The 13061-nt window shown below is 49.1% G+C and overlaps 1 protein-coding gene across 1 annotated transcript in view; it reads left to right on the plus strand.

The window, feature by feature from the left end:
* Positions 1 to 13061, plus strand: part of LOC137641623 (F-box only protein 27-like) — a 117658-nt gene that overhangs the window by 59591 nt on the left and 45006 nt on the right. The window lies entirely within an intron of this gene.

The following is a 13061-nucleotide window of genomic DNA, read 5'->3' on the forward strand; positions in this document are numbered from 1 at the left end:
GGCTCCTTTCTTAGAAGCCTTACAATCATAGTCCATCCCAGTTCAGGCCCTTGCAAAGTCTCTTGAGACCTAGGGGCAGAATGAGGATTCCAGCATACTTTCCTCCTTCCCTGGTAAGGCTTGAGAGAGGAAGGAAGCGAACATGCTTCTGAAAAACTAGGCTACCAAGCTTTTGAAAGATCCCAGTCTTCAGAAACAGAATCAATGGGGTTTAGCCTCCCTGGCAACTTGCAAGGCAAGAGCCGAACCTCCTAGGCCTCGTTTCCTTGTGGTTCATACTGAACTTGACAATGACCCATCTCAAAATCGACTGGGTTTGTGTTTAGAGATGTCGGACCTTTCCGAATCAGACGATTCTGTAGGCGAACTACCAGCTCTAGTCAGCCCTAAGGCTCCTGACACACAGGAAGATGAGTCGTAGTCAATTTTTTTTGCAAGTACTATGGTACATTATTATTATTACTTATTATTACTTACTAAGCTACAACCCTAGTTGGAAAAGCAGTATGCTATAAGCCCAGGGGCTCCAACAGGGAAAATAGCTCAGTGCAGAAAGGAAAAAAGGAAAATAAAATATTCTAAGAAGCGTAACAACAATAAATATCTCCTATATAAACTATAAAAACTTTAACAAAACAAGAGGAAGAGAAATAAGATAGGAGAGTGTGCTCGAGTGTACCCTCAAGCAAGAGAACTCTAACCCAAGACAGTGAAAGGCCATGGTACAGAGGCTATGGCACTACCCAAGACTAGAGAACAGTGGTTTGATTTTGGAGTGTCCTTCTCCTAGAAGAGCTGCTTACCATAGCTAAAGAGTCTCTTCTACCCTTACCAAGAGGAAAGTGGCACTGAACAATTACAGTGCAGTAACCCCTTGGGTGATGAAGAATTGTTTGGTAATCTGTGTTGTCAGGTGTATGAGGATAGAGGAGAATATGTAAAGAATATGCCAGACTATTCAGTGTGTATGTAGGCAAAGGGAAAATGAACCGTAACCAGAGAGGAGGATCCAATGTAGTACTGTCTGGCCAGTCAAAAGACCCCATAACTCTCTAGCAGTAGTATCTCAACGGGTGGCTGGTGCCCTGGCCAACCTACTACCTAACATGAAGCAAGTTAATGGCCTTGGTGAGGTAAGCAGCCATAGATGTACTGTGCCATGCCCCTAGAACTTCCGTGGTCTAAGCGTACTGCTAGTTGTATTTCAAAAGTTGACTCGCAAATTTCTGTGAGGAAGGACTCCCTTAATGCTTGGCAGTCTACAAAGCTTCTTCCTCCGCCATTCGTGAGGCAGAAAAAGTACTACAGTAAAATATACTGAATGACTTCCCTTCTTTGATCTTAGACTCACCATTGTCGACTCTTGCTCCAGGGCTTGAGTTTGGAGAAGCTGGTGGCTTAATCAGTGGTGTTCACCACTACTAATGACAGGCTATGCTTCAGGCCTCCCCAATGGATACTGGTCAGAAGTGGTGGGGTTTTAGGCCACCACTGAAGACCTCGCAACCCTTGAAAAGCTTAAGGTGTTCAAGAACATTGTCCTTACTGGTGCAAGGGTGATGAGTTCTAAACACACAATGCTACTAACCACGGGGTCAACTTGGTCCTTAGGAGACGTGATGTTGTCGTCTCCAAGTTTCAGAAGCAGGAGCTGAGGAGGGAGATTAATGTATACATCTCTGGAACTCCTCGATCAAGGTCTTGTCCTTGTCCCTTCTCGAGGACGTCGAGACAGTGACTGAAAAGAGGAGCCAAGACTTCTTTCTTCACAGGGCTGTTACATCCTGGCCTGCCTCATTGGCACCTGCTGGGCCTAAGGCTTCTCTCTCAGTGAGCCAAGGCTATAAGGCCATCAAGGATGGCCAAAAGCAATTCAACCCTAAAAAGGGGTAATCCCTAGAAGCCTTCCTTTCAGGGCAAGAAAGCCAGAGGATAAGGGGTGAGACCTGGCGGATGTGGTTGATGTCCTTTCTAGGGATGTAATCCTCCCCACAGTACCACTGGTGGGGGAATCCCTGAGACTCAGGTGGCAGAGGTCCCATTCACCAACTCTCTTGGTCCCTTAATATTGTTGTCCTTCTCAAAGGGATTGGCGAAGGATATAGCCCTTCAGGCAAAAGTCCAGACCATGTTAGAGAAGGGTGGACTCCAAGAGGTCCTCGACAGGTCTCGAGGCTTTCACAGTTAACTCTTTCTTGTAGAGAAGGTGTCTAGAGACCAGTCTTCAACCTCTCAGCTCTGAATGAGTTTGTCTAACAGACTCCGTTCAAGTTCAAGCTGGAGACCGCAGTCATGGTCAGACAGACAGTAGGACCAAAGGACTTCATGTTCTCAATGAATCTAAAGAATGCCTACTTCTAGATCCCTGTCTATCCACCCCTCAAGAAATACCTCCATTTTGTAATGCACAAGGTTTAGTGTGCTGTGCTTCCATCTGTTAACAGCCCCTCAAGTGTTCATTTTGGTCTCAGCCCGGGCCCATGCTGACAACATTCATCTCTTTTGTTATCTGGACAACTGGCTGATCGTGGCAGACTCAGTGGAGACCCTTTTCCTCCCTTGAGACAAACTTCTCCGATTTTGCCTCGATTTGGGGATCGTAGTAAACAGAGAGAAGTCACACTTAGAGCCCAGTCAGGACATGTTATGCCTGGGAATGCAAATATATACAGTACTGTTTAAGGAAAAGTCTTCCTATCACAGGACAGAATTGCAAGATTCAGAGAAGTGGTGCAACCATTCTTTCAGCGAGACTCGTGTGGCAGTGACTGTTAGGTCACCTAGCCTCGTTAGAGCGGCTGGTGCCAAACACTTGTCTTCATATGCGCTTACTTCAGTGGTAACTGAAGACCTATTGTTCTTAGGGCAGAGACCCTCCTGGAATTTTCATTCTGTTGGGACAGAGTAGAAGAAAGACCTGAGTTTGTGGAGTCTCATCTCCAACTTTCTCAGGAGCATAGACTTTCTTTCTCCTCCCTCGTATATGATGCTCTTCACTGATGCATCAAAAGATGGGGGTGGGGGCTCACCTGATACAGCTTATGGCCTCCGGACTGTGGTCTGAGTCAGATCGGCTTTGCCTTATAAATTTCCTCGAGTTGAAGGTAACATTCCTTTCTCTTCAACATTTCTAACAGCTTTTGTCAGGTTCCTTGACAACATGACTGTAATAAACAAACTAGAAAGTACCATTTCATGGCAACTTTGCCAACTATCCATAGAAATCCTGTGGTGGACAGAGGACAAAGCCATCTCCTTGTCAGCCTGGTTCATACCAGACGAAGAAAAAATTGGGGCAGACAATCTGAGGCGGAAGACTTGGATAGTTGGATCCTATTTTTCTTTGAATCCTTGAATAGTGAACAAAGTAATGACTGTGTGGGGTTTGCCAGTTTTAGACCTTTTTGTAACATACTTCAACTGAAAGCTACCTGTATACAGTATTGCTTGCCACTACTTTGCCCACAGACGGCATTCCAGGATGCCTTCCAACACCCGGGGTAAAACCTGAACATTTACGCATTCCACCCATTTTGTCTCTGGAGGAATGTCCTCAAAGGGTCAGATCAGCAACCAACCTATCATTGACTTTGATAGATTTGCTATGGCCACAGGTAGAATGGTACTTGGACTATCTACTGGTGCTGGCAGAAGTTCTGAGGGGGTTACTTCCCCGTCCCAACCTGTTGCATCAACTGCACATCCAGGTCTTTCACAGATCAGTTGGATCCCTACGACTTCACGCCTGGAGGTTATCCAGCATCTCCACTTTCAGAGAGGGTTTTCACAACTAGTGATGAAATATGTCTGGATACTTTAGGTCATTATCCTCAGTCTACCAGGCTAAGTGGGAAATCTTTTGCCATTGGTGTCATGGAAGGGGTGTTTTTCCTATCGGAGCCCCTATCCCTTTAAATGCATAATTTTTACTCTACCTCCGGGAGGAAAACCTGTTTTGTGTCGGCAGTAAAAGGCTATTACTCAGCCTTGAGTCTGGTCTTCAGACTGAAAGGAGTTGATGTAGCCTCTTCGTCGGAATTATTTATGCTCATGCAGCGCTTTTAGCAAACTTACCCCCAGGCAGAAATTGACCACCTCTTTGTCCCAACGTTCCCTGAAAGGATTCTCTTAGATCCATTGAGTCGAGCCTCTGATCGAAACTTTACTCTCAATACGGTCTTTTTACCCATCCTGGCCTCTGCTAAGAGAGTCAGCGAGTTGCATGGTCTTTCCCACAACATCTCCCATTCAAGGGGATGGGGGCAGGTTTCATTCAACTTCATCCCTGAGTTCGTTATGAAGACTGAAAATCCGGTGGTCTCTGGCCCCAAATTTATTTCCTTTCAGATTTTGAGTTTTCTGGTAGTAACCGATGATCCTGAACGGCTGCTTTTGTGTCCTGAGAGAGCGCTAAAGCTCTATCTCAAACTTACACGAGGAGCTCACCCCTATTTGAAATATCTGTTTATCAGTATGAGCAGGGTGAAAAAGAAAATCACCAAGAACACGATCTCTTTTTGGATTAGGATGGTCATTGACCAGGCCATTAATTCTTCCCCTTCTTAGTAAGGAGGGTACAACTCAGAGCTCACGATGTCAGGGGCGTAAGCACATCCCTGGCATTCAGAAAGAACCTTTCTGTGACGCAGGTACTGCAGGCAGGTGTAGGGAGTTGCCAAACCACCTTCACAGTCCGCTACCTATGAGATGTAACACAGGTAGGTCCTTAGATACGTTTTCTCTAGGTCTTGTGGTGGCTGCCTAGTAAGTGGTATAGTGTTGGTCCCTTACAGTACTATTAGCAGTTGGTCAAGGACTGGGGTTACAATTTTAGTCTGGGATGAATAGAAAGAATGACTGGCCTCTTCTTATCTTCATCTTCCCCTCTCTTGGGTTACAGCATCTGTTTTCCCTGTCAGCTGGATCTCGATTAACTGCAGTTAAGCCCCATGTAGCTGTTTAGCTAGTGTACCTTATGATATTTATGGTTATGTCCCCATTCTCCTTACGAAGGGGCGATGGGGTCTGGGTAAACCACATTGTGTATATTTGCAAACCTATTATTTTGCTTAGACAGTGTAAAATTGGTGTTTTTACTCTCACTTCCCACTTTTGCATGGGGCGTTGACCCACTGGCAGTGTCATGTCACTTGTTAACGAGGTATTAGGATACTCATCTCACACATTTCCATGCTTAGCTGCAGTGATCCCAGATATTGAAGTTCTTACAGACAGTTGGAAAGAGGACATCCACCCACCATAGGGTGAGTCTCATATGTAAAGAACAATGATTTTTATTCGTGTTGGAATAAATGACCAATTTGAAAGTAATTTGTATTTTTTCTAACTTTACAAGCCTGAGTCCTTTACACAAATATTACCCGCCATCACCAACCCCCGGAAGTCCCGTCTACAATCATTGTGGGGTTGTAGAGAGCGAGGGAGGGGGCCCTGTGTACCCTCACTACCCACTGGTAACAACTGGATTGGTTTTTGACACCTATTTGAAAGCTTTTATAGCCCTGATACAGTTTGCTCTGTTATCTTCTCCTGTGTAAAGAACTTTGCTTTGTACAGTATACAAACCTGAAGTTCTTTACACATACTTGGCCTGCTATCACCTAATCCCGAAGAAGTCCCATCGGCATTATCAAAAGTGACTTTGTATTGATTAAGCGGGGGTGCGGTGCTTCCCCCTGCCAGTACTGGTAACAATCGGTAAGGTTGTTGACACCTCATTAAAAGTTTTTATGGCCATAACACCAGCTCATGCTGTTAGCATCCATTTAAAGAATTTCAGGTTTGTATAGTTATGAAAAATAAAAATTGCTTCCAAATTTGTCATATTACTTTGAGAAATTTGTTATTTTACCAAAGTAATTTCTCAATTTTCTGTATAGTTCAACTTTTTCTTAATATTTTTAATAAGAAGCTATTAAAATCCAAAATCTTAAGCCCAGAGTTTGTTATTTATTAAACTGTGTTGATGTTCACCCCATGGATTTTACTTTTTAAATTTTAACCCTCTATTTAATTTAATTCAACTAACCTTTCACCCTATTTTATTCTTAACAATACCCTGCACATGGACTGTACACCACTTCCATGGAGATGACTTACCTTTGATGCTTTTCTTGTTCATAACTAATTCTTTTAAGTTACGCTGTAATTTAACTCTTTAACTTGCACCAAAATCTACAATGTTTAATCTTACATATGCTTCATATATGCTTATGAACCAGCATCTACTTTTCCTTCATTAATGAATTTTTCATTTATTAAGAAACAGGAATATTTCAAGAGTAGAGGAATATATTTAAGATTTTTTTAATTACCGTCTATTGATTTTTATTGAACAGTATTTTTCATTTGTTCCGTAACCGAAATACTGTACAAACCACGCTATTTACATAGGGTTTACTTTCGGCTTAGCTGAAATTGACGAGCCATTAGATTTTAACGAGGGTTTACTACCCCCGCGCTAGTTAGCAGGGGTAGGGGAGGGGTAGCTTGCTACCCCTCCCCCCTCACACACCGGTGAAATGTCTCACTTCACTTTTGGCTCGGACGAGGTACAGACGTGCCTGTCTTCGTCCTCGCTTGGCAGCCATTATATGTTTTGTCTTTACTTAATCACTTACTTTTCTTATACTCTATACATATGTAGACATATTTTTGTTTATGTATATATTTGAGTATAGAAATCAGTAAGTTTCCTTTTCAGAGTTCGTGCTTGTGTGTGTAGTGTACGATATCTCCGTGGAGCCCGCGACAGTTAGGCCACCACGGTGTATTTTCATGGGTTGCGATCGAGTTTGACTACGGTCTCTCTCTCTCTCTCTCTCTCTCTCTCTCTCTCTCTCTCTCTCTCTCTCTTTTGAGGTCGTTCACCCTTTACTACGTTTTACCTTTACTACGTCCTGGGTAGCTTCCTTCCCGTGTTGGGTGGGGTTGCTACGCCGTACATTTTATCTCATTTAGTTTATGAATCTAATTGTATTTGTTAACTTTTCAGCTTTTTGTAGAACGCTTCCTTTCGGGGTTTTCGTTCTTTCTTTAGTGAACATTCATTTTTGAGTTACATAATTATAATTGTTATAATTCTGTGTTTGTTACAGCTCTCCTTCCGTGAGTGTAAGTGGAGTTAAGGGCACGTGCCTGTTTTGTAATTCTTGTGTTCTTTTCCCTCGGGATTCCTCTTCGGAGTCTTCCCGGGGGAATGAATGTTAACTAATTACTTTTTTATTTTTTCACAGTTAACGATCTAGTTTCGTTTGTATAATGTGACAACGAAGCGAGCTGTTTTGTTGGGGTCTGGGGAGTCTGCTGTTGCTGCCTCCCCTATAGAACTTCGTCAGGGGCGTGTCTCCTTCTCCTGGAAGTGCTCCCGTGACGAGTGACAGCTCTTCAGTTCATCTTGGAACTCTCAGGAGGCTCGCCTCCTTGGGTGGGTAACTTCCCTTCCGAGGGAAGGTTCCCTGTCCAGGCTTGAGTTTTCCCTTCAGGGGGAACTCCTCTTACCTTATTTTTGTTCCTGGTCCTCCGGCGGTTCAAGGGGCTGAGCGGTTGCTAACTCGGACCGTGGAATTCGTGCGACTATGCTCTTGGTGGTGAGCGGTCGCACCTGCAGCTACGCTCAAGGGGCTGAGCAACTGCAGGACCCCCTCTTCAGAGGATTGCTCTTTTTAGGTCACTTGCTGACCCGTTTCTTCTACGAAGTGTTCCTCTTTCGTTCGCGAGGGAGGACACTCATAGAGACTCCTCTTCGGAGGACTCTTCTGCTGTTGTTGCTTAAGGCTCAGTCCCCTTCGGGGGGCATCTGAGCCCTACGGTCTCTCCTGCGAGTGCTTCTTCCCCGGGGGGGAGTTCACCACAGAGACTCCTCTTCGGAGGACTCCGTCTGCTGTTGTTGCTGTTGTTGCTGAAGGCTCAGTCCCCCTCGGGGGGCAGCTGAGACCTACGGTCTCTCCTGCGAGTGCTTCTCCCCCGGGGGGGAGTTCACCACAGAGACTCCTCTTCGGAGGACTCCGTCTGCTGTTGTTGCTGAAGGCTCAGTCCCCTTTGGGGGGCAGTTGAGCCCTACAGTCTCTCCTGCGAATGCTTCTCCCCCGGGGGGGGGAGTTCACCACAGAGACTCCTCTTCCGAGGACTCCTCCTGCTGTTGTTGCTGTTGTTGTTGAGGGCTCAGTTCCCTTCGGGGACAGCTGATGCCAACGGTCTCTCCTGCCAGTGACTCTTCCCCTCGGGGGATTTCACGATCAGAGACTCCTCTTCGGAGGTCGTTGGGTGTGCACCTGTCCGAGGTCGTCTTCATCTTTATTCGACGTTCTCTGCAGAGGACCCTCCTCGACGAGTATCGACCGTTGCAGCTGCTCTACTCCTGCCAGACCTTCTAGTCTTCATCTCCATTCCTGGACGCAGATGCGCAGTGGGCACCAACACACCTCGTTTACAACGGGCACCGGTCCCAATCGGGGCTAAGGGGCTTATTCCACAGTGTGGGTAAGTCCCTTAAGTGCCAGGGTTTTCCTGCGCGCGGGCGCTCTAGCGCTCGCCTGCTGTGGACCACGATCTCCGTTAGTTGAGTCTCGCCGTAGAACTTCTTCCTGCGCGCCAGCGCTCACCTGTGCTTCTCTCCTTCTGTGCGCCAGCTCTCTTCAGTTCGCCAGCGCACATCTGCACGCCCTTTCCTGCCACGCACCATGAGCGCCTACGATTTCCTGAACGCCCACGATCGCCTGCTTGCCAGTGCGCATCGGCGCTCCCCTTTCTGATGCACCTGCGCGCCTTCTGATTAGCGTGATGCGCGCTAAGGTTCGCCCTCACGCCCACGATCTACCAGATCTGGGCGCTGGCAAGAAGATTTCCTTCGCCTTCTCGCCGACGATCTTCTCTAGTCTCTTACGCGTCAGCGATCTCCTACGCGCCCGCACGATTCTTCGTCTGCGTGCAAGCGTTTTTAACGCGCCACCGCTCCCCAACGCGCCACCGCTCGTCAACGCGCCATCGCTTGCCAACGCGCCTTCACTCGCCTACGGGCCATCACTCGCCAAGACGCGCCATCGGTCTCCCGGCCGCCTGCGCTCGCCCTGTCGTCTGTGCGCCCGCACGCCCACGTGCATGCGCGCCCCGCGCACATAAGCACCCATGTTCGCCCGTGCGCGAACCAATGGTTTTCCATCGCGCGAGCGCCAGCGCCAGCGCGATTCCCGCCAGTGAGCCATCACTCGCCAACGCGCCGTTGCTCGCCTACGCGCTATCGCTCGCCTGAGCACCATCGGATTTCGACCGCCAGAGCTCGCCCTTCCAACTGCGTTCGCCCCCACCTGCGCTCCCTCTCGCAATTTCGTCAGCGCGCCCACGCGCCTGCGTGCCCACGCGCCTGCGTGCCCACGCGCCTGCGTGCCCACGCGCCTGCGTGCCCGCACACGGGCACACCCAAGTTCGCCCACGTGCGAACTATCGATTTACCATCGTGCGAGCGCCAGGTCAATTTCAACCGCGATTCCCGTCGGGGTTTCGCAACACGGGCAACCTGGCGAGTCTTCTGGAGCGCGTTCTTCCAGAACACGATCTTCACCCCGTAAACGCAGAGCATGGCACGTGCAAGAGCAGGAAAAATCTTCAGGGAGGTCTGAGCAACATTCTTCTTCTTCTTTTCAGAGCCTGGTTTAGCCCTTCCTCCCCACCATTCCATGGAAGGGTCTTGCCAGGGAGTTTTCTTTTGAGAATTCTCTGCCCGGGCAGGGGGTGACTGGTTTGGCCCTTCCTCTTCACCATTTCGTGGAAGGGGCTTACCAGGCCTTTCCCTCTCCGATTGCGATCCGAGGATTTGTACAAGGAAGCTCCAGGAAGATCATGGGAACTTTCCTTCTCTCGAGCTCAAGCACCTTTGCGTTCCGTCGCCAAGTTTCGAACTTGCGGGCAAACTCGATGTTGAAGCATCTAGAAGCAGTGACCGAGAGCTTCCTCTCAGGAGTCCTATCCGTGGATGTCGTCAAGCTCAGACACTCTTCCATCCTTGGGAAGAGCTTGTTTGAGCCCAAGGACGGAGAAATGGACAGCTTGTGTGCGGAGGAAGTCGAATCTTGTTATACTCCTCCAAAAGGCGCTTACTTCCAGACCCTGCAAGCCTCCGACGCCTCTTCATACAGCCTCGTCAGCCTAGGTTATCGGAACCGGCTCCGGCAGCTAAGACAAGGTGTACAATAGCAGCCCCTCCTGTCAGGGACAGGTAGGACGGGAAGTCCTCCCGGGAGGCAATAATCCTAGAGGGAGCGGCCGAGTTCGCAAACTCTAGGATTGGCAACCCCCTTGCAGGTCTCCCGCTGGGGGGATGCCTAAGGTTACTCTTCCAGATAACAGCTTCCCGATGCCGATTCCTGCATGATCTCCGTGATCAGCCAAGGATATCGCGCCTCGCTCTTAACATCTCTCCTCCACTGACAGCGAATCCAGTATCGCTGAGTTCTATGCCATGGGATCGGCAAGAGGTTTGCCCGTCGGGCAGAAGGAGCCATGCTTTAGAAGAATGTCCTCCATATGGTCGTCGATGGCTTCCCCCCCCCCCCCCCCGTCTTCTTCAGTCAATCCTTTCTTGTAAGGAAAGCATCTGAGACAGGAGTTCCGTCATCGACCACTCAACTCTGATCAAGTTTGTCAAACAAACTTCGTCCAGCGTGGAACAGCAGAGGCGATCAGACTGGTAGCGAGACCACAAGACTCCATATGCCCCGGATCGGAAGGACGGGTACTTCCAGGTCCCATTCCATCCGTCTTCCAGGAAGCACTTGGAATTCAGCCTAGACTACAGATGTACCTGTTTAAGATGCTGTGTTGCGATCCCGCCGCAGCATCGCAGGTTTTCACCAGAGAACCTGCTATCCTCATGGCCACTCAGGAGCAGGCTTCCACCTCCTTCGCTTTTTGGAGGTCTGGCTAACTCGGTAGTCTCGGATTCGACCTTCTTCGACACCGAGACAAGCTTCCGGGACTTTACCAAGATCGAGGGATCATGGTAATTTGCAAGGAGCCTTCTCTGCTTCTACCTCAATATCTGGGATATCTAGCCATGATATTGACTCCTTCTCCAAGCCTTCCCTTCAGTTGACTGTGGCAAGGCTGAGGAGAGTCGCAGAACCTTTCCTCAGACAGGGAGAGCTTTCAGCCCTATCTTGGGACGTTTCCTGGGTCTCCTTTTCTCCTTGACCCGTCTTAAGTCCCGAACGGTCGCCTCAGGATAAGTTCCCTGTTAGGCGGCCCAAGTTCCGGTGGAATCAAAGCAACGCTTAACCGGACTTTCTGGCCCTTATGGGACCAGCGGAACGATTAGACCTGCAATGGGGGTTGACCTATGGAAACCTCTTGCATGGGAGTGGATCTTCTTGTCATTCCCCCACATTTGATGCTGTTCTCGGACTCGTCAAAGAAAAGGGGGGGAGGGGGGGCATGTTCTGGTTCAGGCCTATGGTCAGGACCTGAAGGGTACCTCCACATCATTCAGCTAGGCTTAGAAGCCGTAGTCTGGCCCCTCAACAGATCTAACAGATCCTGCCGAGTCGCTCCGTGCGCGACAACTCCATGGTACTGGCGTATTCCAACTAGCAGGGAGGTACATTTTCATACTTTCGCATCTTGCAGTAGAGATACTGAGATGATTCGAAGTCCACTCAATACCACTATCGGCTCGCTCATTCCGGGCAGAGGAATGTTCTCTCCGACAATCTGAGCAGAGTCTCACAGATAGAGAGTACCTGGGGGTCTTTGGCCTCTAGTAACCAGCAAAGTCGTGGCCTGGGGGACCTGATCACGACAGCCTGGAACTTCAAGCTGCCGCTGTACTACCCCCCAGTCTCAGACCCCAAGACTCTTTGGCAAGATGCTTTCCGGTGACAGTGGGACAGCATCGACGCCTACGTCTTCCCACCATTTTTGTCTGTTGAGAAGGGGTCTCAACCAGACCAGATTGTCGGTCAACCTATCGATGACCCTGTTAGCTCCGCTGCGACTTCACGCAGAACGGTTTCCGGACCTTCTGCATCCCCTGGCGGAACTCCCTGGAGAGCTTCTTCCACGACACAGGCTACTCAAACAACCACACTGCAACATCTATCACAAGCCGTAGCATTGCTTCGGCTTCATGCCTGGAGACTATACGCCACCTCCTCACAAAGAGGCACCCCGCAACAGTCGCGGAGCGGAGGTCGCGTCACCTGCGATAGTCATCCGCAGGGGTCTACCAGTCGAAGTGGAGAGTCTTCTCTGGTTGGTGTCGTGGGAGAGGTACCTCTCCCCTTGATGCCTCTACTCCAGCAATAACGGAGTTATTTTTTATCGGCGGGAGGAAACTCGTTTTCCGCTCTCGGCAGTGAAGCCTATCGCTCAGCCTTACCCTGGCCTTCAGGCTGAAAGGAATAGACTTTTTCTCCCCGCTGGATCTTTCTTCGCTCATGTGAAGCTACGAACGTATCTGCCCCCAGTCGGAGTGAGACCTTCTCCATGGAGCATGGTTCGGGCTCTTAAGACCCTTAAGAGATCTTCTTGCGAACCATTACGTCAGGCCTCTAATCGTCACCCGTCTTGGAAGACGGTGCTCCTGCTCGCTCTGGCCTCAGCCAAGTGTGTAAGCAATCTTCATGGTCTCGTACGACTCCGCCCTTTCAAGAGGATAGGGGAGGTAACATTCAGGTTCGTTCCTGAGTTGATTTCTAGACTCAGAATCTTGGAGTCCCGGACCTTCAGTTCGACTCCTTCAAGATTTCGAGTCTCCGTTCTGTAACAGATGACCCAGACCTTCTCCTACTTGCCAGTAAGGAACTGAGGGGTTATTTTTAAGAACAGCTGCAGTTTGTCCTCACGTGCAAGCCCAGTTTGGGAGCACAGGAAGGACGCAGGGGAGGGTCACCAGGTATGCCTTTTCAGCCCGGATTCAAGGGCATTCATCTCGACCTGAATCCAGACCCTCCCCCGTCACGTCGCCCGACAGCCCACGATGTCGGATACATCGAAACATCCCTGGCCTTCAAGAGGGACTACTCTGTGACGCAGGTGCTACAAGCTGG

Source organism: Palaemon carinicauda, chromosome 5 (genome assembly GCF_036898095.1).
Source record: "Palaemon carinicauda isolate YSFRI2023 chromosome 5, ASM3689809v2, whole genome shotgun sequence".
NCBI classification, from domain to species: Eukaryota; Metazoa; Arthropoda; class Malacostraca; order Decapoda; family Palaemonidae; genus Palaemon; species Palaemon carinicauda.